General features: G+C 42.0%; 1 protein-coding gene across 5 annotated transcripts in view; it reads right to left on the bottom strand.

Annotated features, from left to right (window-relative positions):
* LOC140725132 (alpha-(1,6)-fucosyltransferase) overlaps nucleotides 1-26,207 on the bottom strand; it is an 839,166-nt gene that overhangs the window by 802,590 nt on the left and 10,369 nt on the right. The gene's annotated exons all lie outside the window — the stretch shown is intronic.

Raw genomic sequence — 26,207 nt, forward strand, 5'->3', positions numbered from 1 at the left:
TGGTTCATTTTGGTAGGTCAAGTATTATGGCAGAATATAGCATTAATGGCAAGACTCTTGGCAGTGTGGAGGATCAGAGGGATCTTGGGGACCAAGTCCATAGGACACCTGAAGCTGCTACGCAGGTTGACTCTGTGTTTAAGAAGGCATGTGGTGCATTGGCCTTCGTCAATCATGGGATTGAGTTTAAGAGCCAAGAGGTAATGTTACAGCTATATAGGACCTTGATCAGACCCAAATTGGAGTACTGTGCTCAATTCTGGTTGCCTCACTACAGGAAGGACGTGGAAACCATAGAAAGGGTGCAGAGGAGATTTACACAGATGTTGCCTGGATTGGGGAGCATGCCTTATGAAAATAGGTTGAGTGAACTCGGCCTTTTCTCCTTGGTGCGACAGAGGATGAGATGTGACCTGATAGAGGTGTACAAGATAATGAGAGGCATTGACCGTGTGGATAGCCAGAGACTTTTTCCCCAGGGCTGAAATGGCTAGCACGAGAGGGCATAGTTTTAAAGTGGCTGGAAGTAGGTACAGAGGAGATGTCAGGGGTAATATTTTTTTTAAACGTGGAGAGTGGTGAGTGCATGGAGTGGGCTGCCGATGGCGGTGATGGAGGTGGAAACAATAGGGTCTTTTAAGAGACCTGGATGGATACATGAACCTTAGAAAAATAGAGGGCTATGGGTAAGCCTAGGTAGTTCTAAGGTAAGGATATGTTCGGCACAGTTTTGTGGGCCAAAGTGCTTGTATTGTGCTATAGGTTTTCTATGTTTCTATTTCCCATGAATATTGAGGACTTTTTTCACAGCCACTTACGTTCACCCCAGCTCATTTGCCTTCTGCAGCCCTGTGGGGCTCGAATGGCTGGGAGGTGTTGTTGGCCATCCTGCAGGGTAGTAACCATCAAGCAACAACTGAGCCTCTAGCAGTAAGTCCCAAGGCCCCATCCCCATGGCCTGTTGACAATTTGTCATTGTTGAAGCCTTGAACTGTTTTTAAGTGCCTCAGATAACAAACATTTGAAGTGTCAAACAGATCTGATGAAATAAAATCTATTCAAGTAATACAAATATACATTTACTTAAACACTCTTTAAAGTCCCAGGAATTAATCTTAAGGCTTTTAAAGATTAGAAAAAAACAACCAGTTTTTAATTAAGTCTGCTCACCAGCCAGCCCATGCATTGAACTAACAGGGGCTAGATGCAAAGTACAACGAACCTCTCAATTTGGGATGCTAATACTCCATCCTTGGACTAAATGTTAAGCTCAGCAGAAGAGCAGGTCTATTGTAACATTGGCAAAAGTCAATATAATTCAACTTAACAAGGTTTATATGACTAAGCACATAACTACTTAATGAAGTGCTTTAAAAAATAGTTTGGGGAATTGGGGAATACAAAGTTAGTAACCACTTCAGAGAGTCAGCATTGCTATAATTTGCCAAAGTAATGTCCACTACAAATTCATGTTTTGAAACAGGCTTGCAGTCTCTTCAGAGTGGAAAGATTATAGGGAGAGGTATTTTCTATTTCTGTCATATCATTAAGAAATGCTTGAATGAATGCAATGTTCTGCTCTACAAGAATCTTGAGTTGTCTAGCACTGATGAGCAGAGGGAAGACAAGGCAAACCTTTGCTAATATTAGTCTAATTTATTGTCCATTAAAAACCGTGCAAAATAAAGACCAACATTTAAAAAAGGAGGAACACTTACCCCTGTTAACTGAATAACACAATCCTTCTCTAAATCAAGTAAAAACTTCCTAGATAAACTATGACTATTTGCTTTGAAGGTAGAACTCTCATCAAGTTACCTTTGTAGGTATTTATGGAGATCATGACTCATGCAGCTTTAATTAAACAAATCAAGTCTGCAAAAACTGCCTCATTAGAGCTATTACAGAAATGCCCTGTCTTTGCATTCTGCAGAAAGAGTGACATCTGGTCACCCTTCTGTAAAAATAGAGTAATTATTACTGTGGCATTGTAGAAGGTGCATTATGAAAATCTAATTTCAGAGCCAAGGATAGTGAAGCATTGAAGAGGTACAGGGATTAATTCACACTTCAGTAATGGCTAGAAGTAATATTTGTGTATAAATATACAATGTTCGGTTCTACCCCTAACATCTTGGCAGTGAGGCAGTCTGAGTCTGCATTCAGCAAATACTGGATAAAACCCAGCTAAAGACTGAGAGGTGACAAGTACAATTCATTCCAGAAAAGTGATGGGCAACAACTATTAGTTTGTTTGTAGACCAACTGATTGATTGAGAAGCATGGAATCAGCCCTTCTGCACTTCCAGCAATCCCCCAATTTAATCCTAGCCTAATCATGGGACAATTTACAATGACCAATTCACCTATCAACCAGTAAGTATTTGGATACTGGTTGGAAACTGGAGTAGCAGGAGGAAATGCATGCTGTCACAGGGAGGACAAACAAACTCCTTACAGACAGCAGCAGGAATTGTCTTCAACATGAGAGTCTAACCATCAGCCGTTGATATTCTATGGCATTAACATTGCCAAATTTCTCACCACCCTATGGGGATATTATACTAGAAACTCAAGTTGACTGGTTACATTACAAACCACAAAGACAGGTCAGAGGCCAAGCAGCCTGCAGCAAGTCCATTCACTGATCATGAATGTGATGGAATACTCTTCATTTTCCTGGACTTCAAGGTTGTTCAAAATGTAGCTTGCTTGTCTAACAACCTGCTATAAACATTCTTTAAATCTGCAATGCCACAATTGGCACCTAGAATTCAGCTAATTGGGACACATCCAGATCAGTACATTTTGGACCAATTAAGTGGCTGTCCCAATTAGCTGAAGTTTCATGGAAATAGTCAAAAAGGTACAAAAAAAGCCAAACTACCATTTAACTGAAAAGTTATGTATTTAAATGAAATACGGAACAATTTAGACCACGGCCAATACTACTACAATACTATAAAACTATATTAGTTCCCAATAATTATTAGCAAAGGAATTCACTGCAGTGTTCTTATAAATGATTGTAAATTAACAAAATCAGTGCAGATAATGGACTACCTTCATTGCCTTCCTGAATGAAGTGGTGTTGTAATCCAACAATAATGCTCCTGGCATCCTGTGTAGTCACTAGACCAAGTTCAGATGTGTCACCTTCATCACTTTTCTCTTCTTTATATTTCCTGTCTTGGTGTTTTGATACACTGTTTTTGACTATTACATCCTCCAAATCTTCCCTGCTATGTGAATCAGCCTTTCTTCAGCACATGCAACTGAAGCTATTTAAGAGCAGTTCGGTCAAAGCACGGTGGTGTCCAATTGCCACACAAGTGCACGCCACTGAAGCTTGTTAGAAATAAGTTCAGTAAAAGTTTCCTTTCCTAGTTAAGCGGCATAGTGTCAGAAACAAACCAGCTATCTTCTCGATTAATTTTTGTTCTTTAAGTTATCCCAAATAAGCAGCTGCCCAAATTAACCAATATTTATGTAACTTCTTTAACATTGTAAATCATTCCAACGCTCTTAAGGAAATGGAGCCAATGTAGTTTTTAAGCTGTTTCTTCAAGATGGCCTTTGGGGATCTTAATTACAACACACAACTCTTCAACACTTTTGCTGTTCCATTTCTAATGTAAACTTCAGCTGGATGTTAAACAAAAACGTGTGGTGAAGGGAGTAATGTCAATGCTCCAGAAGCCCAAGCTTTGTCATTATTTTGCCCAAGGGGGAAATCAGAACTACTGTATGCAAAGCGGGTCGTAATATTACACCAATGGTTGCACTTCTATTCTTAACAATCGTGTAACTGGCAACAGGCAAGTTGTCTTCATTTTAATATGCATTTGATTAACAAATTTGGCATTGGCACAAAACCAGAAAATCTTGCCAAGAACTATTGTGTTGTCAATGTGGAAGGCCTTAAAAAGTAGAACTCAGTAACGTAAAACTTGAGATGATAGAAACCTTTAATCAAAAGGAAATTTTAGAAACAGTATATCAGATGAGTTATGAAACCAAAAAAGAGTTAGAGCCTTAGATCAATAACCTCTCATCAGAACGAGGAAAAGTTAGAATAGGAAGTTCAGGAAGTGCAACCTATGGCTTTCACATGCTCCTCAGCAGCCAAGGGCACGCATATGCCTAACAGGTGAGGCAGCGATTCACCTGGACTTCTAGTAATCCAGCGTGTGCATTTAGCACACAGAATGTGGTCTCCTCTACCTTTCAGGAACCAAGTGCAATATTGTGTGAGTACTTTGCAGAAAGCTTCAGGTCAGACCAAAGACTAGACGGGCTTTCAATTGCTCATTTAAGTCTCCATCCCATTCCCACTCCAAACTTTTTCACATGACTTGAACCAAATGGTTGAACTATGTGACCTAATTAGTTCATCAGTCTATATACAGACATTTATTTGAAGCAGCTTAGATTGCTACATACTATGTCACTTTTTTGCAACTCATCCAAGATTTGTACCTCATGCACAGAAGTACAAATGTATATTATAATATACATTATAACAACATCTCTTGCAAGGTTAAGTAACCAAATTTCATTGTTTGATTAGGTTCATTAGAGCATTCATAATTTAATATTGATTTCAATAGTTTCTGATAACTAGTATTTCTATAAAACAAATATCACCAGTTCTGATGAAAAGTTATTAAGTTTTTCCATTTTTCTCTCTCCACAGATACCGCCTCACTTGTTGAGTATTTATAGCAATTGTAGTATTTTGTATCTCAGTTTCAGCAGTGTTTCTTTTTAACTCTCCAACCTTGTCTTTAAATTTACGATTCTTCCATGCAGATCAGTTGTCATTTTCAAGTTTCACCATCTTCTCTGAACCCGCAGCACGTGCATCACGCAATCTCCTCCCTGTGGTAGGTGATCCATTTGTCCTCTCCACCCTTCTTCCTGTTCTGTAACTTAAAGCACTCTATTTCTCAAAATGGTTCAAAGGTTCACATATTATCAAAGTATGTTTGCAATACACAACTCTGAGATTCTTCTTCTCCAGATAGCCATGAAACAAAAAAAAATCATGGAGTCAGTTCAGAGAGAAACAGCAAACCCATCCTCCTCCCTGCACAAAAAAGAATGGCAACACCATCACCAACCTCCACAACCCCCTCTAATGTACAAAGTGCAACAAGAACATCGGACCCCAAATACCCCTCACCCTGCACAAATAATAATGAGAAAGAACAGGTGAAAACATAGAATATAACTATAAAACTGAAGAAGTCCATAGTCCAAATCCATATCCATAAACACAGAAAGCCTCGGTAACATGCTGTAGGCACAGCAACAGGGCACACAGATGTCCCTCTCCAGCAGGAGGGTATCACACCCACGATCAGAAGGCAGGCATCAGAGCTCACCCTCCGCCTTCACCTTGATGTTTCAATCTCCTGGTTCCGATGGGGCATTAGCTCTGCCTCACTCATTACAGACGCACTGCTTTTGCTGAGCATTTCCAGTGTTCTATGATTTATTTATATATTTCAGAACTCACTGTTATTTCTTTTATCTGATAGAGAAATGGGAGGGCAGAGCAAAGTCATGTTGGCACTAAACTGCGACTCCTCTGCTTGCATCTTCAGAAACAGCTCTATTTCTATCTTTGATATCTCTTTCTCTCCCCCCCCCCCCCTTTTTAAGGTTCTTTTGAAGATCCTGACCTGGAGTTACACACTGACTTCGGTTCTTTGCGGGAACGGGACCCACTCTCAGGGCCTCACAAGTGGCCACTTTTTGACATCCCAAAGATGCAGCCTGGAAGACAAGCACACCTTCAGGGTGCTGGATTTTCGTGGCTCTGGAGATGGGCTGATTCAAGGCCAGTGCCCCTGACTGAGGTGTCGCAGGAGAACATGGAAGATCAGGAGCAGCGGGCTAATTGCTGGCTGTGTGTCCAGAGAGCTGAGCTCTCTGGGTGCAGAGCTCGGAACAAGCAACACAACAGACTTTTAACACCATTAATCAGCATGTTGTTTGTTATGTCTCCCATCTCGCTTTTTCCCTTATTAGCAAGACAGGGAGCCTGTGGTATGTTGAATACCGGGTGAACGAGTAGTCTTTGGGGTACTGCAAGTCTGTGTCTTTACTGATGCTTTGCTGCATGCTTGAGTGCTCGGTGGAGGGCACTGATGCTTTTTTGCTGGTGGGGGGATCATTGCCTTGTTGCTACTTGTGCGTGGGAGGGGAAAGTTGAGGGGGGCTTTGGGTTTCTAATGTTTAACTGTAATTGGGACACTCCTGTGTTTTCATGGATGTTTGTGAAGAAAAAGAATTTCAGGATGTATATTGTATAGATCTCTCTGACACTAAAGTGTACCTATTGAAATAAACCTAATACGCAAAGCACATGGAAGTGATGGAGCACAACTTGCATTGCAAGGCTTGCAAATACACCTGATGCAATGGATTTGAAGCAACATATTTTCACACCACGGGAGTTGCCTTCCTACCCATTTGCAAAGTGGGGAGGAAACTTGCAGAAAAAAAAGGAACGGAGTTGCAACAGGTGGCACACTTTTAAACAAATCAGTTTGGAGCTTTACACAACAGGGTTGTTGAAAGTGAAAAGTAACTCATATAAACTAAAAGGTTCCAGATAAAATGAGGAATGCAAAGGCAGCTAGAGGCAAGCTATAGATTATTGCCACATAGAACAGCGATCAAGTCACGAATCACAAAAATCTCTCACTCAGCATCAGAAAAAACAAAGAGCTGATTATCAGCTACATGAGGAAGAAGCCTGAGGTCCATAAGCCAGTCTTCACCAGGAGAATGGAGGTGGAAAGTGTTGGTAGCTTTCAACTCTACGATATTAACTTATTAGAGAATCTGTCCTGGGACCAGTACAAAAGTATCATCACAAAGAAGGCATGATAGTGCCTCAACTTCCTTAGGTATTTGTGTAGCTTCAGCACATCACCAAAAGATGTTGATTGACTTCTATAGATGAACAGTGGAGAGTAAGCTAACTGGTTGCATCAGGCAAACACAAGGAAATCTGCAGATGCTGGAAATTCAAGCAACACACACAAAATGCTGGTGGAACGTAGCAGGCCAGGCAGCATCTATAGGAAGAAGCACTGTCGATGTTTCGGGCCGAGACCCTTCATCCTGACCAGCATTTTGTATGTATTGATTGCATCAGGGCCTGTATGGAAACACCGATGCCTAGGAATGGAAAAGTGGTGGATACAGCCCAGTCCAACACAGGCAAATCTTGGAGTATTGTGTGCAGGTTTTGGGCCCCGTATCTAAGAAAAAATGTGCTGACATTGTAGAGGATCGTGAAAAGGTCAGATGAGGCTTATGAAAATTATCCCTAAAATGCAAGGGTTAACACACAAGGAACACTTGATGGCTCTGGGCCTGTACTCACTGCAGTTTAGAAGAATGAGGGGGGCCTCAATTAAACCTATTGAATATTAAGGCCTAGACAGAGTGAACATAGAGAGAATATTTCCTCCAGTAATGAAGTCTATGACCAGAGGTCACAGATTCTTGATTAGTAAAGGTTTTGGCATTCAAGGTTGCAGAAAGAAAGCAGCAGAATGGAGTTGAGAGGGATGATAAATCAGCCATGGTGAACAGGACTGGATGGGCTGAATGGCCTAATTCTGCTCCTGTGACTTATGGTCTCACAATCTCCCCACTTTATGGTAAATCCATACTTACATGGACCACTACCAGAAGAAAGCAGCATCTATCAAAGACCCCTGCTATCCAGGCCATGCTAACTTCTTGTTACTAATATTGGGAAAGAAGCACAGAATCCTTAGGTCTCACACCATCAGGTTTAGGAACAATTATTACCCTATAAGCACCAGGGTTCATAACCGGCGCAGATAAATTTACTCACCACTACTCCAAAATGACTTGCTTTCAAAGACTCTTTACAACTCGTGCTATCATTAGTTTTATAGCACAGTTTGTCTTCTTTTGCACATTGGTTGTTCGTCAGTGATACATTTAGGTTTTTGCTAAATTCTATTGTATTTTTTCCTGTAACTGTCTGCAAGAAAATGAAACTCAAAAGTAAAATGTACATAATTTGATGATAATTTTATTTTGATCTTTGAATTGCCTTGCTCCTTTCACTGGAACTTACTACACTACTACTACTACTAAATGCCTTTCTCTACAATATCAGTAATAACTGGATGGGGCAAAAAGGGGAAAACTGAACTTGTGATCCCCTCCTTACCAAAAGGCCATGAACCTTGGCAAGAAGTATGCTTTGAATTGGCTCTCAGTGCAAAGCTTCTTCCAGGCAATAGCAGCTAGTGTTGCCTCAGCTTTCTGCAATCGCTCGACATCACATTCGTTCACACCACAAAGTGGGAATTTGCTAGAGGGTGCAATCATCCTTGGAAAAAAAACAGCCCTACCCAAGCAGCTGTTAAGAATTATGAATGTCTGTTAATTGGAAACATTCCAAAAAAATTAAAATCATTTGAATGTCAAAATTTTTTTTTAAACTTTTAAAAATTATAAAGCTAACGGAGCAGGTAAAAACATCTTCAATTAAATCCATCTAAAGACTCAAATATATCTTAATCCCTAGCATGTTTGGTCTTCTACTGAAAGCAGAAAAGGAACTCTTGTACCAGTTGTAGCCTCGAGCAGATACCCATGAGCGGCAGGGAATGGACAGCGATTCACCCAAGGACATTGAGCTGCAGGAGTCCAACCTCAGCAATCTCAGTTGGAAAAATGCCGGTGAGCAGTCGTCAGCAGATTTAGCAATTCACTTAAGTTTGTGTGCATGGTAAATGGAATTACCAGCATATCCCTGCAAAATGCAGTCCACGCATCAATGTCTGGCCTTCAACTTGTTGAACAAGTATTAAGAGAACAAAGCACAATTCTAATGACATTCAAAAAAAGTATTATTTATTTGGATGTAAAGAAATGGAAACATTTTCCCAAAATATATTTGCTTAATATATATATTTACATTGGCATGTTAGAGAACCAGATACCAGCCCCCCTCCCCCACATCAATAACCGTAAAAGCCTCAAGATACCAACTGGGAAAAATCTTGCATTGAGTAGATAAGACTATAAGACATGGGAGCAGAATTGGGCCATTCAGCCCTTCCTGGTCTGCTCTGCCACTCTCTCAAGGCTAATTTATTTTCCCTCTGAACCCCATCCTCCAACCTTCTCCTAGTAACCTTTAACACCCTTACTAAACAAGAGTCTATCAAAGTCCACTTTAAATATACCCAATGGCTTGGGTTAAGTAGATTCTACTTTGTGTCGTAAGAAGTGTAACATGCATAGACCTTGCATGCAGTTGGAAGTTATACATAGTACTGGATGCCACATCTGATTATTAGTGAATTATTTTTACTTATTTATTTATTAACATACAGCACAGTCCTTCAGCCCTTCCAGTCCTTCAAACCACACCATCCAGCAATCCCTCAATTTAATGCTAGCCTAAACACAGGACAATTTACAACGACCAATTAACCTACCAATCAGTATGTATTTTGGACTGTGGGAAGAAAGCAGAAAACCTGGAGGAAACCCAAAGAAGAGTTAGCTTTTACCTCTTAATTGCCAGAAAATTCAGACTTCTTTAACATTATTCAGAATCTTGCAATACCTTAAGATGAAATTCATCATTTTAGGGAATGGCATATTCAGGAGGTGCATGTCAGAGTCAGGGAAGATGGCACTTAAGAAGAGTTTCATCTTTTAATCATATGACAAAGCTCATTCACAGTTGATGCTATTAATTCAAGCAAAGGTGATCTTGGTGTCAAATCACAAATTAACAGTATGCAAGTTTCCCTCAAACATTAAAGTTTCAAAGGAAATGATTAAAGAACTTGTTGCATTATCATAGCCCCTCTCAGAAATACATGGAATAAATGACTGAACCCCTACATTTATTCTTGCTGGACATGGCAGAATTTCCAACGTTGAAAAAAATTTCCACAAATTACAAGACGAGCAACTGGCTAATTACTGTTTGTCCTTAACAAGAGGACACCAGCTCTTCAAACAATTGCATTGGATCAACCCTAACCATCAGGATACCTAAATAGACCATCTGCTTGAACTAGTCCAAAAAACAGCCTAAGAAACCAAAACTGCCTCAAGAATTGGGCATCAAGATGATGACACAAGCTGCTAATTCAGAATACAGTCGATGCACAGTGAACACCAGCACTATCACAAGCCATAAGGTCCTGACATTTACAAAAGGTCTCTACTATCAATTCAATCATTTCTGCATATGCACTTTTAAAATTAATGTTCTTTGAACCTTCATATTTGTACTATTGCAAGGAGGGAGTTTTTTGTTCAGTTAGTGGTAGCAGTTAGCGATGAATGCCACCCAAAGACTGAAAGTGAAAACTAACGAGTTCCATGTACCGTAGGTGACACTGAATCCAATGGACAACAAACAGGGCTGGAAAATATTCATCTTAAATACCCTCAAGTCATAAAATCAACATTCAGTGTAACACACTAAAGAAAATTCAACTGTGAATACTGTTGATCGGTATTGAGAAACAGAACAGAATGCACCACCTAGGTCTCAGAGAGAAAAATAAACAATAAAAGGAGAAGCTAAAGTAGTGACTGGATTTGACTATGTTTGAATTGTAATTTATGCATACTACATCTGTATGTTCTATAAATAAATTCTATAAATATGATATGCCAGTTATATGCTACACTCAGGGATCGAGGCCTCCTGTGCTTGAGTGAAGTAGCCTCAGCAATAATGTCCTGGTAGAGAGTTCTTGGACATCTGCTTCAGTTGGCAATAGGGCAACTACAATCACTTCCTTAAATCAACCAAACCAATAAATATTAAAACAGAATGAGTAGATGTACCTTAAGACAAAGTAAAGTTGTACTGTCACATACTTCTACAATACTAATCCTGATATTTGTTTTAGTTCTTCATTCATGCAGGCAAGAATATAAGCTCACAAACATGAGAAAATCTGCAGATGCTGGAAATCCAAAGGAAGTTTGAGAAATGGATTGTCATTCTGTCAAGTTAGAGGCTACCCGGTTAGAATGTAAGGTGTTGCTCCTCCAACCTGAGTGTGGCCTCATCGCAGCAGTAGAGGAGGCCGTAAATGGACAGGCATGTCGGAATGAGAATGGGAAGAGGAATTGAAATGGGTCGTTTGCTTTGCGAAGCAGCTATGCTCTGTCCGCCAGAAAAAGTGGCATGAACATTGATTTCTTGAACTTACAGTAATTGTCTCTCCCCTTACCCTCACCATTCCCCATTGCTGCTTCCCTCCTTCACCTTATCTCCTTACCTGCCAATCACCCCTTTCTGGTGCCCCTTCTCCCTTTCCTTTTTTCCATTGTCTTCTCTCTCCCATCAGAGTCCCCCTTCTCCAGTCCTTTATCTCTTTGAGCAATCAACTTCCCAGCTCTTTACTTCACCCTCACTCCCATTCCTGGTTTCACTGATCACCTGCCACCTTGTACTTCTTTCTTCCTCCCCTCCCCTTCCTTCTTATTCTGACTTCTCCCCTTCCTTTCCAGGCCGAAAGAAGGGACTCAGTCTGAAATTCTTTTCCACAGATGCTGCCTGGCCTGCTGAGTTTCTCCAGCAGTTGATGTGTGTTGCCAAAAGATACGCTGAAAGGCTTTCATCAAAGCGTTCATGAACTTCTGGCAAGTACGACTGGTCAGTGGATGAGCAACATCCAGTGTTGAGAACTTCAACTCCATTCAGTGAGAGCACACCGTTGTCTTATGTGAATGGCTTAAAGAATACAACAGAGTGCCCATCCGCATACTCCATCTGGCACCTCCAGACCCATGAGGAGAATTCTGATTGCTACATTAGCCTCATCAGTCATCACAGAACTCACAAACCCCAAGTGGAAGCAACTCATCCTTGACTCCAAGGGACTGCCAAGGAGAAAACAGTAACATTAAATTCCTTCATCAGAGAGCCAATAGTTCTCTGCTATTTGCTTTATATGATGTATAAAATTAATTTTCTTATTCAGTGGTAAAGTTATTCAAAACTTCATATTTGATAAGGAGTATGCAAATGTAACTATGGAACAGATCTCAGCAGCTTTATGTTTCCTCATATCTTCCATGATTAAACATTTCATGAGAAACTTGGCCAGATTCACAGTGTGAATACTACAAATACTTAAATCATAAAACCAATATATTGAGAAAGACAATACATTTCTCGCAACTGTTGCAATCTCATATGTTACTTCTACAATATGTCAGTATTTTGAAATCAAGAGGATATTTCCAGTAACTAACCAAACAATGAAACCTGTGTGTTCATCTACAATTTGAAGGCATGAAGAGGATGGATTCCAGATGAGCCAGTGCCATCATCTATAGTATCAGCAAGGGATATTTTATCATTTCAAGAGAACTTTATAAAATAGCAAGACCAAGAGAGTCAAAGTGAAAGCTGAAGCATTAATTCGTGCAAACTCTCTAATATAACCCTTCCCTTTTCCTTGCCAATTTTTCCCCCAGAAACTGATGGGAGATTGAAAATCTGGCTGAGTGGTGCCTCAACAGAAATCTTTTACTCAATGTCAGCGAGACCAACGAGCTGATTTTTGACTCTAGGAGGAGGAAACCAAGAGCCCTTGAGCCGACGCCTGCAGAATCTATTCTTACAGAATCTATTTTACAATTTCTTCCTGCCAACCAGTGACAATACCACTCAGTTTGACAGATGGCTATTCCCCTTTTTTGCCATCAGAAACAACCAAATCCTGAGAGAATTTACATCCAAAGCTACTCCTGGATTCTTTGTATTTAACCTGAACATTGCACTGCAAGTTAATGTTGATCTCTTATATTGAGGCCTGGGAGAAAAAAAAACAAAGAGAAAATAAGCCCAATAAATGACTTTGCCCACAAAGTGGCTGTGTAATAGATGAACAAGAAGCTGAGTGCAAGTTCTCTGAGTGTAGGAGTTGCCACTTTCATTTTATTTGCCTTGAAGAGTGAACTCCTCATTTTAACCAAGAAACTGCTTTACCTTTGTATTATGTGGAATTAACAGATGCCAAGGTAAGGGTGGGCATTGGTTACTCAGCTTTTATCAACACTAATTTCATTTTTGTTCCATTAAACAGAAACAAACAATTTAAAGGAAAACACAAGGCTTTAATGCGCAATCTTTTTAACTGGTTCTGCAGAGCATTACCAACAAAGGAGAAATTTGAAAAGACTGGAGAAAAAACATGCTTGAATGTAATCACAGTTATACATAATCACTCAACTCTGTTTGCATAGAATTTCAGCAAATTGTTCACAAGTAGCAAGCCTCCTTTTATCAACAAGAGGTCTCCTGGAAGACACCTCTCACAATGTAAGCTGCTGTGCCAAATCTTACTGGCTGAGATAGTTGTGGATAACCATGCGCACACCAAGTCTAAAACTCACTGTTAGATTCAGTACATACATTGATCAGCTAACTCTGTATGTGAATGTTTGAAGATTGGTTAAAAAAAATAACTGAGAATGAGGCATCTAACAAAAATATTGCAAAATTGGAGGACCTGGGTCAGCAATGAGACAATGAATAATCATATGGGAGAGCCACAAGGAACCATGGTCAATAATGGAATTGAAAACAAATGAATGCTGGGGAGTTGAAGGAGGTGAGGGCAGAAATAAGCTATTTGGCCCTACAAGCCTCCTCTACATTCAAATGATCATGGCTGCTTTCTGCTGGTCTCAACTCTTCTCTGTACCTGCTCCCCATAACACTTAATTCCTCAATCTTTCTAATATTTATCTCCACATTAAAAATTTCCAGTGATCTAGCCTCCAGCACCCTCAGTGGCAAAAATTCTTCGGCTTCAGAAGAAATTATGACAAAATTCAGTTTTAAGTGGCCAGCTTCTTATTTTACAACAATGTCCATTTCAGATTCAGATTCAGTTTATTGTCATTTAGAAACCACAAATGCAATGCAGTTAAAAAATGAGACAACGTTCCCCCAGAATGATATCACAAAAGCATATGACAAAACAGACTACACCAGAAAATCCACGTAACGTTTGGCAATCCAGAGTCCGGAGAGGCTGCTGCATATTAATATTGCGCTACCGTCTAGCGCGTTCCCCGGAAAGGAGCTCCAAATCCGCCAGACAAAACAAGACCAAAAACTAAAGCTACAAGACCTGCACAAAACCACATAATTACAACAGTGCAAACAATAGCATAATTGACTAAAAAAAACAGACTATGGGCACAGTAAAAATAGTCCAAAGATGTTAAAGGACTGTAAGTTCAAAAGAAATCACTACAGTTTCCACAAGTCCCCAGGGTCCCGACAGACTCGCCATCCCACGCCGGCAGCAGAAGGGAATACCCCCACAATGGACTTCCAAGGCGCCGCCTGACTCAGCCTCGCAGACGCAGCACACAATAGAAGCTCCGTCGAAACCAGCCTCACAGACACAGCACACACCGAAAGCAATTTGAGTCCGTTGAAAGGACTCCGAGTCCGTCGAACCTCTGAGCCAATGACCATCTCCTCCGGCACAGCTTCTCCGAGTGCCATCCTCTGCCGAGCGTATTAAGACAGCCCTGCCAACGGCCATCGGCAATGCAACCCCGAGGACTGGGGGCCTGTTCTTCCCAACAGAGTCCCGGACCTCACAGCAGCAGCAGCAACGAAGAAGGTCTTCCTGGAGATTTCCAAATGTTCCTCCGTGCTCCCACGTCCGTTTTCAATCGATTATGATTGCGCACGGCACCTCACTTCACAAATAACAGATAATCAGTTCCGGAGTGGCCGCTGCAAGCTGCATCGCGCCGCCATCTTGGATCATTTGTTCATCTTTCTCTTACTGAGGAAGCCCATCAACATTTACCCTGGCAAGCCTACTAAGGATCTTATGTTCAATTAGGTTACTGCTCTTTTTTTGAAACTCCAAGAAATCCAACGCAACGCTGGAATATTTCAACCGATTTATTCCCAGGATGTGGATGCCATTGGCAATACTGCCAATTCATGTCATCCCCAACTGCTCCCAGAACTGAGATGACAGTCCAGCATCCATTACAATGCTTACTGGAGTGCCAGGAACATGGATGAGAATTTCAGCGAAGAAGTGGAAATAAAGAGATGTTGTAAAAGTTACAACTTTTGTAGTGGGGATTTACAAACACAAGATAATTTGAATACACTAATCTTTAGTTTTGTTCAAGGTTAACAGATGAGACTGAAAAAGTATGTCAAAGACAAATGAAAATAATAACAGCCGGTTATGGACCATATAGTGTCCAAACATACACGATATAAAAAAGCATAATTTGTAATCATTTTTGAGGTGTACTTTTAAAATATGCTATCGTGTCAATGTGATTTTTATCACTGAGAACTTATAAATTACTGCAAGATTTGTCAAACATGATTTTCATAGCATGTATTGTCACCAGATTGGAAATACTGTATACCACAGCAAAACAACATGTTCACAGACAAAACTGCAGCTGAATAGTTCCTGGTGGAAATTCCTTGGAATGCATTCAGATAGTTGTGATCAGACAAGTTGATTAAGTATATAGCTTATACTCTCCAAATCTCATTCAATAGTACTGGTCGAAATGTGTCAGGCAGGTTTTATTTTTTTATTTTTTTATTAGTTTTTTAATGCATTTTCTACATTGCTACAGATAGAAAAAAAACAAATCAAAATGAAGAACATTAATACAGTGCAAAAATAAACATACAATAATAATATAATACAAAAAAGATAATTGAGAAAACACCCAAATTGAAGACATATAAAATTGGTATCCTCCCCAAGCCCCACAACAAAAAGAAACTCCAGACCAACCACAACACAATATAGAGAATATAAATCAGGACATTCAACCCCCCAAAACTGTAAATACACTTAAAAACAGAAGATAATAATGCCTACTACCAAAAAAAAAGAGCTGAAAGCAAGGGACCGAAAAAAAAAACCTTAGTTAAGAGGAAGGTTATGAAAGTACTCAATAAAAGGTCCCCAGACCTTATGGAACTTTATATCCGAATTAAGAACTGAATAATGAATTTTTTCAAGGTCTAAGCAGGACATAATATCATTAAACCATTGAGCATGCGGGCAAGTTTTAAAACACAGATCTTAGAAAGCAATTATTAGTAGGCAGAAGGATTATCGGAGGCAGGTGAGAACTTTAGAACAAAATTTTATTTGTTCTCAGAATATTTTCTACTTCTGATAGCAAAAGACAGGAGAAATGAAAGTATGGTTAACCCAAGAGAACTGAAACACATCGAAGGCAAAGCTCATGATACAAGCTGAATGCATTTTTGTTGTCAACTGCTTGGCATTCACTGGCTGCTCTCGGTGAAAGCAAGATGATACCCCTAATATTTAAGAAGTGAAATCTCAAAATATCTTAGTTAGAGAGGTCATTCCCTTTCTTTTTAATGTGGCTACAACTGCTTAACACTTCTGAGAGTTAATTGCTTTTAATGATGATGTGTTAGCACAAGAACATAAATTATAAAAGTAGCCCATTTAACTTCTTGGCCTGCCCAGCCATTTAATAAGATCATGGTTAATCTTTCCTACAGCAACCCCAAAAGATATCAATTCTCTTAACACTTAATATATATCAATCTCTACTTTGAATATAAAGTCTCCATTTGGGTAGGAAATTCCCAGCATTCAGCACCATCCAAAATAATTTCTTTTCATTTTGGCACTGGGGAGGGGGAGGGGTAGGGGTGGGACCCACCCCATGGGAGAACAGCAGGCAGAACAATTAGAACAGTACTAGAATTAATTAGTCTGGAATCTGAGCAGATGAGAGGAATTGATAAAGACCCAGCTGCTGGCAGATCACTCAGCAGCAGCCATGGAGTAACTGCTGGGGTAAACTGGGAAGTGTTGGACCAGGGGATTGACAAACGGGAAAGTGTCCACAAACAGGAGAGCCGGCACTGCCTAGTGAAATGGCATCTAGAGAGAGCAGGCAATGGCAGGCTCACAACTCTGTTGATTCCAGCCAGCCCCTCACACTCAACACCACCACCCCCAGGCCTTCATGCCAGGGGAAAAGCAGAATCTGAATCACCCTCACTTTAAGTTGCATATGGCAATGATAAACTTTGGCATAAATTAGAAGAAATGACCAAAGTCCTCCGGGTGCATCCCAAAAATGTACATGCACTGGTTAAAGATAAATGCCCGAGAAATATGTAAGACAGTATGACCCCAAGGGTGCAGGATGGAACATGGGCAACTGATGGGAATGCCAATAATGTGGAAAGGTACTGGAACTTGAAGGAAGTGAGGCAGAGATTGGGAGGAGAGGGTAACTGGTAAAAGATAATGTCAGTTATTCAGAGAGCTGATGAACTTGGCTTTTGCTATGCAGAGTGAAAAATACCAGGCCTATGAGGAATATTCAGGACTGGGCAATACAGGGAGGGATGACCCAATCTTCCTGAAATTGCTCAAGACAGACAGACAGACATACTTTATTGATCCGAAGGGAAATTGGGTTTTGTTACAGCCACACCAACCAAGAATAGTGAAGAAACATAGCAATATAAAACCATAAATAATTAAATAATAAGTTAATCATGCCAAGTGGAAATAAGTCCAGGACCAGCCTATTGGGTCAGGGTGTCTGACACTCCGAGGGAGGAGTTGCAAAGTTTGATGGCCACAGGCAGGAATGACTTCCTATGATGCTCAGTGTTACATCTCGGTGGAATGAGTCCCCGGCTGAATGTACTCCTGTGCCTAACCAGTACATTATGGAGTGGATGGGAGTCATTGTCCAAGATGGCATGCAACTTGGACAGCATCCTCTTTTCAGACACCACCGTCAGAGAGTCCAGTTCCACCCCCACAACATCACTGGCCTTATGAATGAGTTTGTTGATTCTGTTGGTGTCTGCTACCCTCAGCCTGCTGCCCCAGCACACAACAGCAAACATGATAGCACTGGCCACCACAGCCTCGTAGAACATCCTCAGCATTGTCCGGCAGATGTTAAAGGACCTCAGTCTCCTCAGGAAGTAGAGACGGCTCTGGCCCTTCTTATAGACAGCCTCAGTGTTCTTTGACCAGTCCAGTTTATTGTCCATTTGTATCCCCAGGTATTTGTAATCTTCCACTATGTCCACACTAACCCCTTGGATGGAAACAGGGGTCACCGGTGCCTTAGCCCTCCTCAGGTCCACCACCAGCTCCTTAGTCTTTTTCACATTAAGCTACAGAAGGTCAGCCCACCAGGAGTTTATAAACTTGGAACAACTGTGGGATCCAAATACCTCACAACTTCATGGACTGGGGAAATAGACCTGAAAAGAGGGGAGAGGGGGTGTAATGGCTAAAGAGGATATAGTTGCTGCAAGGACACAGAGGATTTGCTTTGTGTGCCAGCAACAGGAACACCTAGCAAAGTACTACGAGAACAGACACAGAAGAGCAAAGAAGATGGCTTGTTACAGCTGTGGCCTCTCAGGCCATGGTCAGGAGCAGTATCACAAGGAGGAAAGGAGGTGTGATAGCTACCCACCAAGACAGGCAGAAACTGCAGCAGAATCTTCACTGCCCGCCTTGACTGCAGACCAGATTGTAGAACTGCTAAAGACAGCACCCAAGTCAGTCAAAGAGCTATTGGTAGCCCCCATTAGTACTGGTCATCGATGAATATAGATGAGCTTTGTTAAGAAGCCAACAATGTGATATGTTAGGAGACACAGGAACTTCAATATCCATAACTCACCTACCCTTGCCCATGACTGGACAGGCTATTTATCTTACAGATGTAAGAGGCAAAATAATGAGGGCAAAGAAAAGTAAGCCTCAGCTATTTGAGGTAGACGGAGTGCACTGTCCAGTCGATTTCTGGGTATGCCCTAACAATGAAGGTACTGTCATAGATTGAGGGATGTGTCAGATTACATGGATAAATCAGGGTCAACAAACAGGCATGATTCTCAGAACAGACAACATGGCCACAGCAGTCCCGATCAGCAAGGACTGGAGTCAGGATGAGGATGATGTACCTGGATTATGTCACATGATCCAAGGGACACAGGCTGAACACAAATAGGGTTGTGAACCAATCAGAATAGATGCAATTAGAACAGAACAATCACATAACCCCCTCATACACTTAAGTGGAAGCAAAGGTCTGAAGGAAAGGATGGTCCGAGAAGAAGTTGTTCTAAAATAACACACATTGCCCAAGACTATAAAACTAACAAGTCATATAATCAGAACTCTTACGGATCAGATCTGAATTTGAGAAAATTCAGATGATGTTAGATTTTTAGTTGATGTCTGGATGATTGAATGTTTGCTGGCCTATGATCAATAGCTGCCAGCCTTCTTCGTTGCAAAGTCTTAAAAGCCTAAAATTCTGGAACATGGTTGTGAATATGTGTTTTAAGATGTTTTGCTGAATGTTTAACCTTTGAGCGAATGTACCCAAAATATGAATGGTTTGAGCATGGAAAATGTTGCTTGTGGTGTGCCCACGTGTGAGGCAAAGGAGAGACAGAGAGAAGGAGAGGGGGAGGGACACTTGTGTGCGCACAAGCACACACACACACAGATTGTGTGGTCAAGAGGGTGGATTACCCCGTAAAATACTGGGAGGAACCAGCAAGTAAATGAGATTGAATGGAAGGCAAAGCCAACAGTTTCAGTTTTGGTCTTTAACATTTATCCTTGCAAACAGACTTCACAGGCAAGACATAGGCCATCAGAACTTTAGCATAGACCAGAGACTTCTCTGTCTCAGAGTCTCAGCATAGAAAAGATTGAAGATAATGTCTACAGACTTGAAATACTTAGAAACAAATGTTTTGTGGATCCATGGGGCAGGGTGAAAGTCAATTATTCAATTAGGCAAAGCGACTTCAAGAGTGCTGGCACGTTGCAAAATCGACACGGATGGAGTTGGAGTTAGCGATTCATGAAAAAGAAGTTGAGACAGAAGTCCGATCCCATCCAACTAACCCAGGTGCAAGATCAGATTGCTCTACGATTTAGAGAGACCGAGAATGGCTTCTTCGGCAGCAAAATCTAGGCATGAAGTGAATAACTGGGTGGCATGTTCTAGGCCCGGAGCAAATCACTGCAGGTGAGCCCAGGTCCTAATGTGAGGCATGATCTGCTGTTCGGACAATTTAAACGCTGGCCCAGATAGACTGGAAAAGCAAGGGGTCAAGAGATGGGCCGATTTCGCTCACTGTCCCGCGACGTTTACTCCTCTCTCCACAGAATTGAGGCTGTGAGACTGCCCCTGGCTGTTGTGCTTTGTGTCTGCAAACTTTGAGATGATTCGCCTCACTAATCTGACGAACTGATACCGAGGTTTTGGGCCTACTCCAAAGATTTGGATCCAAGGACTCAATCTGGTTCTGAATACTGTTGTTGCTGCTGCTCGCTTTTATTGCTTGCATGCTTTGTGTTTTTTTCCTCTTCCTATGCACCTTTTATTTTTGACTTCTTTTTCTGCTTTAATTGGGTTCTTTTGGGTTTCTTGCTTTGTGGCTGCCTGCAAGCAGTCAAATCTCAAGGCTGTATAATTAATACATTATTTGATAATAAATGTACTTTGAATCAAGACTGGCCTCACTTTACAAAGTTTTATCTCCATAGAACCATAGAACAGTACAGCACAGTACAGGCCCTTCAGCCCTCCATGTTGTGCTGACCCATATAATCCTTTAAAAAAAAGTACTAAACCCACACTACCCCATAACCCTCCATTTTTCTTTCATCCATGTGCCTGTCCAAGAGGCTCTTGAATACCCCTAATGTTTTAGCCTCCACCACCATCCCTGGCAAGTCATTCCAGGCACTCACAACCCTCTGTGTAAAAAACTTACCCCTGATGTCTCCCCTAAACTTCCCTCCCTTAATTTTATACATATGCCCTCTGGTGTTTGCTATTGGTGCCCTGGGAAACAGGTACTGACTATCCACCCTATCTATGCCTCTCATAATCTTGTAGACCTCTATCAAGTTCCCTCTCATTCTTCTATGCTCCAAAGAGAAAAATCCCAGCTCTGCTAACATTGCTTCATATGACTTGTCCTCCAAACCAGGCAACATCCTGGTAAATCTACTCTGCACCCTCTCCATAGCTTCCACATCCTTCCTATAATGAGGTGACCAGAATTGAACACAATACTCTAAGTGCAGTCTCACCAGAGGTTTGTAGAGTTGCAACATGACCTCTCTACTCTTGAACTCAATCCCTCTGTTAATGAAGCCTAGCATCCCATAGGCCTTCTTAACTACCCTATCAACCTGTACAGCGACCTTGAGGGATGTATGGATTTAAACCCCAAGGTCCCTTTGTTCGTCCACACTCTTAAGTAACTGACCATTAATCCTTTACTCAGTCTTCTGGTTTGTCCTTCCAAAATGCATCAGCTCACACTTGTCCGGATGGAACTCCATCTGCCATTTTTCTGCCCAACTCTGCAGCCTGTCTATATCCTCTTGTAACCTTCGACAACCTACAGCTCCATACACAACTCCTCCAATCTTCGTGTCATCCATAAACTTACTCACCCATCCTTCTGCCTCTACATCCAGGTCATTTATAAAAATCACAAATAGCAGGGGTCCCAGGACAGATCCCGGCAGCACTCCACTAGTCACCGACCTCCAGGCAGAAAACTTCCCTTCCACAACTACCCTCTGCTTTCTTCCTTTAAGCCAATTTTTTATCCAAACAGCCAAGGTTCCACAACCCATGCCTCATGACTTTCTGGAAGAGTCTCTCGTGAGGGACCTTGTCAAATGCTTTGCTAAAGTCCATATAGACCACATCCACTGCCCTACCCTCATCAATTTCTTTTATTACCTCGTCAAAAAACTCAATCAGGCTCATGAGGCACAATCTTCCCTTCACAAAGCCATGTTGACTATCCATGAGTAGACTGTACTTCTCCAAATGCTCGCAGATCCTATCCTTAAGAATCCTTTCCAGTAGTTTGCAGACCACCGACGTAAGACTCACCAGTCTATAGTTCCCAGGTTTCTCCCTATTCCCTTTTTTAAACAAGGGAACTACATTTGCCATTCTCCAGTCCTCCGGCACTTCCCCTGCAGCCAAAGAGGATTCAAAGATCATAGCTAATGCTCCTGCGATCTCTTCTCTCAATGTTTTTAAGATCCAGCACTTCTTCTTCCTTAATCTCCACATTATCCAGCACACAGGCCTGCTCGACTTCGACCTCATCCTGATCAAGATCCTTATCACTTGTGAATACTGAAGCAAAGTATTCATTTAGGACCTCCCCAACCTCCTCCGCCTCCAGGCACATGTTGCCCTCTTTATCGTTTAGCGGTCCCACCTTCATTCTCATCATCCTCCTATTCTTCACATACACATAGAACACTTTGGTGTTCTCCTTAATCCTACATTCCAAGGCCTACTCATGCCCCCTTCGAGCTCTCTTATGACCTTTCTTTAGCTTTTTCCTGGCTACCCTATATTTCTCATAAGCCCCTCCTACTTCCTGCTTCTTATATCTAACATATGCTTCCTTTTTCCTCTTGATGAGTTGCCTCACATGTTTCGCCAGCCACAGTTCCCTTTTCCTACCATTTTTTCCTTGCCTCAGTGGGACAAACCTATCCTGAACCCAGCTCAAGTGGTCCTTAAAATTCTCCTGCATTACTTCTGTGCTTTCCCCTTTGAACATCTGTTTCCATTTTACTCTCGCTAGTTCCTGCCTCATCCCTTCAAAGTTAGCCCTTCCCCAGTTAAGCACTTTACCATTTTGTCTGATTTTATCCCTTTCCATAGCTATGCTGAAGCTAAGGGAGTTGTGGTCACTCTCGCCAAAATGCTCCCCCACCAAGAGGTCTGTCACCTGACCAGGTTCATTACCCAGAACTAGATCCAGTATAGCCTCTCCTCTCGTCGGCCGGTCCACATACCATGTTAGGAATCCTTCTTGAACACACCTGATAAATTCAGCCCCATCTATCTCCCTTGCACTCAGGAGGTGCCAGTCAATATGAGGGAAGTTGAAATCACCCATAACTACTACCCTGTATTTCCTGCACCATTCTGAAATCTGCCTGCTTATCTGCTCCTCAGTATCCCAAGGGCTTTTTGGGGGCCTATAGACTACTCCCAGCACAGTGATTGATCCCTTCCTATTTCTGACTTCCACCCAGACTGACTCCATGGACACTCCTTCTGCTTTCTATAGCTGTGATACTATCCCTGACCAGCAATGCCACTTCCCCCACCTTTTCTACCTCCCATTCTATTCCTTTTAAAACACCTGAACCCCGGGACCTGCATCATCAAATCCTGCCCTTCCTCCAACTAAGTTTCAGTAATGGCCACAACATCGTAGTTCCACGTACTAATCCATGCTCTAAGTTCATCCTCCTTGTTCCTAATACTCCTAGCATTGAAATAGACACATCTCAACCCCTTTAACTGACTACAATTATGTTCTGTCCCCTGCCTGACCTTCCTCATCAACTCAGAACTCTTAGCATCATGCCTTTGTCCTTCTACCTTAATCCCTGCACTCACATTCTGATTCCCACCCCCCTGCCAAACTAGTTTAAACCCTCCCCAACAGCTCTATCAAACCTGCCCGCCAGGATTTTGGTCCCCCTGGGATTCAAGTGCAACCTGTCCTTTTTGTACAGGTCATACCCACCCCAAATGAGGTCCCAATGATCCAGAAATCAGAATCCCTGCCTCCTGCTCCAATCCCTCAGCCACGCATTTATCCTCCACCTCATTCTATTCCTATTCTCACTGTCACGTGGCACAGGCAGTAATCCCGAGATTACTACCTTTGAGGTCCTGCTGTTCAACTTCCTTCCTAACTCCCTGTAGTCTTCTTTCAGGACCTCTTCCCTTTTTCTACCTATGTCATTGGTACCAATATGTACCACGACCTCTGACTGTTCTCCCTGCCACCGCAGGATATCTTGGACGCGATCAGAAACATCCCGGACCCTGGCACCTGGGAGGCAAATTACCATCCGAGTTGCTTTCCTGCGTCCATAGAATCGCCTGTCTGAACCCCTGACTATAGAGTCCCCTATCACTACTGCCTTCCTCTTCCTTTCCCTGCCCTTCTGAGCCACAGGGCCAGACTCTGTGCCAGAGGCACGGCCACTGTCGCTTCCCCTAGGTAGGCTGTCCCCCCCAACAGTACTCAAACAGGGGTACTTATTGTCAAGGGGTACAGCCACAGGGGTACTCTCTAGTACCTGACTCTTCCCCTTCCTCCTCCTGACTGTGACCCGTTTCTCTGTCCCCCATGGCCCCAGAGTCTGTAACTCCTTTCTATCACCTCCTCACTCTCCCTGACCAGACGAAGGTCATCGAGCTGCAGCTCCAGTTCCCTAACATGGTCCCTTAGGAGTAGCATCTCAATACACCGGGTGCAGATGTGGCCATCCGGGATGCCGGGAGACTCCAGGACCTCCCACATCTGACACCGACCACAGAAAACTGGCCTCACACACATACTACCTCCTTTTGCAATCAACAACTGCCTCACCTCGTCCCGTTACCACCGAAGCCCGTGAAGCCAAAGCCCTTTCACTCTGCTGCCTCTCACTCCACTGCCCGCTAGATATGGCTGCTTTAAACTGTTCGCATTCAACTGGCTGACGTCACACGCCTGCACAGTCTGGCCTCTCTCTTCCCCCGAGAACTCAAAATGTCTTCCCGCTGGAAATCCTTAGGTGCTCTCCTGCTGCCTTCTTGTTCCGAATCCCTTGCCTGCTCATAAGAAAAGGGGCACCCACCCATTCCTTACAGCAAACACTATGTACTTTGTGATACATTTAAAAAGCAAATGCTCAAATATGAAGAAAATCAACAGTGGGTAGGGCAGCAGCCAGCCACAAAGCTCAAAGTCCCCACTATCTTTTTCAGTTTAAATTACAATATACCAACACTGCTCTATGCAGACAGCAGCAAAATATCAGTATAACATTTCTCCAGATAACCACAGTACTTCCCATTATTAAGATCACAGTTCCTACAAGAAACGCCACAGAAAATTTGACTACACACTATGCACTTCTATCAGAACACAGCAAAACTCTTATCATATATTTACTTTTATAACACAATCTCATGATAGCCAGATGCCAGCTACTTGCATTGACTGTTCTACAAACAATAACCACTTGTTTAAAATTTAGTTAGTTTCAGGTAACAAACCACAAGACCCTTGTGATTTGACATGAATTTTTGTCTCAATATATTTCTGTGAAAGGCACAACAGCACTTCTGCAATCGTCACTGTGCTGACGACTGCAACATTAACAATATGCCACAGTTATGAAGGGTTAACTTGTATAGGATGAAGTAGAACATACTATTCTTCACATATATGGTTATCCACTTCCTGTATTACTTAGGCAAAATGGCTCTCAGTCCACATCTAGAAATGGTGCACATTGTACCACTTCCAACCCCACCCCCACCCACAGGCTGGAAGTGAAAGATTAGAACTTAAAGTGACTTCTGTCACACTGCTGCATGTTTTATTGTGTTTGAACACTTGTAACAGGGTCTTTGTGCAAGATTTCATTATCTCTTCATCGGGGAACTTATTTGTAACCAATGCAATTGTATGTGTAGCCTTAAGCATTTCTTAAGAGTTCAGTCAAGTCACAGAGTATAGACACTCTGAAGGGTGTGTACAGAGACTTGCATAAGGAGGAACATTTTATACATAAATGGACAACTTGGACACAGCCTAAAGCACTTTGTGATGATTGCCATTGAGTTAGTACATTCCCCCAGTGACCCTCAGTTACATAATGGCCCGGTACTGATTAGAACATCAGATTCTTCTGATACGCTGGTGTCTCTGGAAGCATTCACATAAGGCTTGTTAAAGTATCCACCTTGCAAATTGAATGATCTTTGGCACCAACTCAGTTCTGCACAGCCCAGGTTTGCTGGAGCCTGTACAGCTCTGCACAAAGTGGCAGTGCATTCAGTACAACCAACCAGATGCAGGACCCCAGGTCAACCAAGATAAAGCTAGATCGCAGATGAAGAAGCTCAGCTGTATTTACTCCCTTTTTTTGCAATTACTATGAGTTTGGGAGGTTATTATATTTGGATTATCATCTATATGAATGTATACAACCTATTAATTATGTGCTTTCAAACTCTCTGCATTCATGTTTGAT

The sequence above is a fragment of the Hemitrygon akajei genome, chromosome 3, assembly GCF_048418815.1.
Source record: "Hemitrygon akajei chromosome 3, sHemAka1.3, whole genome shotgun sequence".
In the NCBI taxonomy this organism is placed as follows: domain Eukaryota; kingdom Metazoa; phylum Chordata; class Chondrichthyes; order Myliobatiformes; family Dasyatidae; genus Hemitrygon; species Hemitrygon akajei.